At 43.4% G+C, this 4,652-nt stretch overlaps 1 long non-coding RNA gene across 1 annotated transcript; it reads left to right on the top strand.

The window, feature by feature from the left end:
- The first annotated feature begins 226 nt into the window (after positions 1 to 226).
- Positions 227 to 4,049, top strand: LOC127301926 (uncharacterized). Its single transcript, XR_007852509.2, has 3 exons — positions 227 to 855; positions 1,238 to 2,966; positions 3,430 to 4,049. It is a non-coding gene; the product is annotated as an uncharacterized lncRNA (long non-coding RNA).
- Positions 4,050 to 4,652: the final 603 nt, after the last annotated feature.

Genomic DNA, 4,652 nt, shown 5'->3' with positions numbered 1-4,652 from the left:
GTGATACAAATATCACGATCTATAATGATTACAAACATTTGGTGGGATATTTTTCAATTGAAAATAATTAGTATTAAACAATCCTAATAGTTTTCAACCATGCAAAATCTATCTTCAATATCTGAATTGGTCTTGGTCAATTTTTTTTTTGGAAAACCTAAAGCCACCGAGTAAGAAAGAACTGAAAAGAAGGAAAAAAATTGCCACACTGCCGAATCAGACATAAGTACACAGCGCCTTCCCTCCCCATTGTCTTCTCACACAGCGTCTTCCTCATCCAGATGCGATGACCGGCGCGGACCGCCCCCTCCCCTTTGCCTCCCAGTCCCACAAACCACGCTGCTGCCGCAAGTCATGTCCACCTGCTCTGCCTCCCTGCCGCTACCGCGATGACTGCTTTTCCCCTGCTTACCCACCACCGTGGGCGCGAGAATCCGCCGCCGGTGGCGCCGCCTCCGTGTCGCTCCTCCACCCACGGCGTGACGCGCTCGAGCATGGTGTGCTGCCCATTCCGAAGCTCGAGGAGGTACTGGATAGCCGTCGGATACCAGGTGTTCCTGGCGCTTGGCATGCTCACGACCCTGAGCTAGGCTGACGGTGGCACAGGCCCGGACCTTGTCTCCACCGGATCCGCGGCGGCGTCCACCGCGTGCGTTGGAGGGCCCAACAGTGCCCGAGCGCCGGCCTCCTCCTCCTTCCCGACATGCTATTCTGAAGTTGCCAACACATGGCATCTCATCAACAATTTGCAGAAAGGCCGCCATTACTTGGCGCACGATTAAGGGCATTGGCATACTCCTAGACTGTGCTCGATGGTACCAACCCGGATTCAGGAATATTCAGCTCGTTCATCAGGTAATTTTTGAAAAAAAAAATCCAGCCTGGTATACGATGGTTCAGTTCAAGTGCTTGCAGAATGCTTCTTTGTTTTGTCGTAAGCAAGTGAGGTGCTTGCTTAAGGCCACTTAAATCCATTGTTATTGCTAATTTTGCAATCTAATTTCATCGGTTAATTGTTGTTTCTCCAGTCAATAGTACCTATACCTAACGATACTTAGATAAAAAGTAGCTCATGTACTGTAAATTATCATGTACTAAGAAGAAAATATAGCAAATGAGACCATTGTTGAGTACTTGCTATATTTTCTTCTTGCAATACTCAGTTTATGCATGTTTTACTCAAAGTGTTCCATATAACTTCTGTGTTGGTACACTTACCATGTTCGCTCTGTTGCAGTTGATCTGCAGTCCACCAAAGTATGCTAGAAGTATTTTGAGAATTTTTTTGAGATAGGCATGGATCTGTCAGAGAGGAGTGCTATGTAATCTCTCACATCAAAGAGGAGATTTCTGAGGCACCTTGTTGACTGCTTCTTGAGCTCTCGGGATTGGTGGCGGCGCTTTAAAATGTCATCTTTATTTTTTGCATACCGTTCCCTATCCATCTGCCTTTTGAGCTCTTTGGGGTCTGCATATACTACCTCTTTAGGAAAAAAATCATATGAGCCTGAAACAGATCTTTATATATATGATGTTTTAGGTTGATGTTACATACCTTTGGACTCATTGTCCATACTTAACAAAGATTTTCCACATAATAATTGTGATGAATCAGAGATAGTAGTCATCATAGATGCCCCGCTTTGCTGAACACTTGGATCCATACCTACAATTACATTCTCGACCAAGAAAATCAGAATTCCGTATATAATTTTCGAATACAGAAACATATTAGAAAACATTACCTCCAGCAGGTGCTCTGTACTGTTGTTGGGTGACATCGATTTGCCCAGTAGTTTGAGTATCACATAAGGTGTTTTCTGTAATCACCGGGTCCGTTGGCTTCTTTTTAAAATCCCATGCTTGGCGCCGGCGATTTGAAATCTCATCTTTATTTTTTGCATACCTATCTCTGTCCCTCTGCCTTTTGACATCCTTAGGATCTGCAGCTGTATAATTGATCACAATGCCGTTGTACAAATGACATATTTAGGTTCATGTTATTTACCTTGTACTTTCCTGTTAGTTATGTCCTGAAATGGATGGTGGCTAGAAGATGACATTATGATCTTCCTCTGTATCAAAAGTAACTAACAATTACTTGAACAATTACGGCTCTGGTATAAATTATATTCAGAAAATATTGACCATGGAAAACCCAGAATTAGCACTAATACGAAAATACATGATACATAAGAAAATAGATGTCATCGTTGGCAGTAAGTGTCAGAAATGATTTGAATTAACTCTATTCAGTTTTTACAATTGAAGTACATTTATATTCTTGACATTGACTCATTTAACTTGGTGCTTAATGGAGCTCCTTGCACCTGGAGCTTGTTTCTTCGAAGAGAGCGCCTAGATGCTGCAAATGAAATGTTGCTTAGACAGAATTCAAGTTGAGGGCAAAAATGGGGATCGGTATCACATTTGGGTTGGTGACTCATGAGTCATGACCAGATATTATACACTCAGAAGCTTAATGTGTATTTCTATACTTTCTACGACTTGTCCGGGTTGAGAGCAGTCCCATTATTTACTCCTTTCTTGTTAATTATCTTGATTGGAGCAGCTTATGCAAAGATTTCTTCCTCCTGTGATTTTTTCACTCAGGTTAGCTAAAAGTTGTTGTAGCTTATATTCGTACTGTTTGGTCTCAGGTTACCTTCTTCAGGCAGTTCTTCACATCAGTCACCAAGGTGGACTACCTCACCTTGCACATGGGCTTCATCAACGTACTAACCAACCATCTCCTCTCCGCCATTACTATTACCATTCTAACATTGCCATCATTATCATGTTCAAGCCGGCAGGAAACCAAATTAAGAGAAGGATGACAGCATGGTTCAAGCACAAAAACCTGTTTTGAAATCAAAATCTGCAAGCTTGCCATTTCACCTTCTGTGAAGCTCTGATGCTAGCCCAACCCAAGTGTTGTATGTTTGAGTGGCAGCCAAGGCAGCCAGGTCAGCATTTTCATTATCCTTGTGAAAAATCTTTTATTTCTTTTTGTAGTACTTACCACTGTCTGACAACGGGACCATTCATTCCCTTCTGATGGATAGCTCGTATGGTCAGATTTGGTTTATTTTCCTGTGGTGATTGTGTGGAGTTATATACCGCCTAATTGTTCCTTTTCACCCCTGAATTTCTCCCCTGGACTTATTAGCCTGTTTTTCCTTTCCTGCAGCTCTAAATTATACATTACTGGAGATAGAACTCCCTCTATTAAGATCTTACAAGTCAAACCCATTTTTCACATTGACACTTAAGCTAGAATCTCATATATCTGTTTATGTTGAGGTTGCCGAGCATATGAATTCCCCTCCTATTTAGAGCTTCTCTATCTGTGACAACGTATGATAGAAAGATAGAAAGAAAATAGATGGCAGTGTGTGCAGTTCTGAAAACAAACCTTTGATTTTGCAGATTTGTAAATTCAAAAGAGAAGCTGCAGGACACTCCCTGGTTCCGCCCTGGGCGCCTGTTCGATTCGTGGACGGGTGGCCAAAGACAACGGCGGAGGGCACAGCAGTGGCGGTGTTTGGCAGGCGGCGGCCGGCGGCCGTCGGTGCAGAGCAGACGCCCGGCGGTGCAGAGCAGGCGCCCTGCGGTGCAGTGGTGCTTGTCGTTCGGGACAGACGGATGGCGCGGTGGTTTTACTTCGCGGCCTGGCACAACAATGGCGTTGATCGGCGGCCGCCAGCCGGCGGTGCAGAGTGGGTTTTCGTGTGCCTTAGTAGCGTGGCGGCGGCAGGCCGGTGTGGACGGCGACGGAGGCGTCGTCGGCCGGTGGTGTGGACGGGACGGAGGCGTGGCATCTTTCTTCTGATCGGTCGTGGGATAGAGCAGTTACGCTCTGTATTTTTTTATTCTTTCTTCTGCTTCTGATCGGTCAGTCCGCCAGGGAGTGTCCGCCCTTGTTTCTATCGTTGGATGGATGATCTATGGCTGAGATCGTTTGGATCACCACCCTCTCTCCCTTTTTATATTAGTGGAGATAAGATACATAAGTACATATTCAATACCACAATAGTTTTTAGACTATTTGTCCCATGAGCTATATATTGCAAAGATAAAGGATAGAAATTTAAAGGTAGCACTCAAGCAATTTACTTTGGAATGGCGGATAAATACCATGTAGTAGGTAGGTATGGTGGACACAAATGGCATAGTTATTGGCTAAGGATTTGGATGCACGAGAAGTAATCCCTCTCAATACAAGGCTTAGGCTAGCAAGGTTATTTGAAGCAAACACAAGTATGAACCGGTACAGCAAAACTCACATAAAAACATATTGCAAGCATTATAAGACTCTACACTGTCATCCTTGTTGCTCAAACCCTTACTAGAAAATATCTAGACTTTAGAGAGACCAATCATGCAAACCAAATTTCAACAAGCTCTATGTATTTCTTCACTAATAGGTGCAAAGTATATGATGCAAGAGCTTAAACATGAGCTATAACAATTTCCAAGTATCAAATTATTCAAGGCATTCTACCAATTACCACATGTAGCATTTCCCGTTTCCAACCATATAACAATTAACGAAACAGTTTCAACCTTCGCCATGAACATTATGAGTAAAGCCTAAGGACATATTTGTCCATATGAAACAGCGGAGTGTGTCTCTCTCCCACACAATGAAT

The sequence above is a fragment of the Lolium perenne genome, chromosome 5 (assembly GCF_019359855.2).
Source record: "Lolium perenne isolate Kyuss_39 chromosome 5, Kyuss_2.0, whole genome shotgun sequence".
NCBI lineage: Eukaryota > Viridiplantae > Streptophyta > Magnoliopsida > Poales > Poaceae > Lolium > Lolium perenne.
The sequence above is the reverse complement of the archived record's forward strand: the minus strand, read 5'-3'. Positions and strand labels throughout refer to the sequence as shown.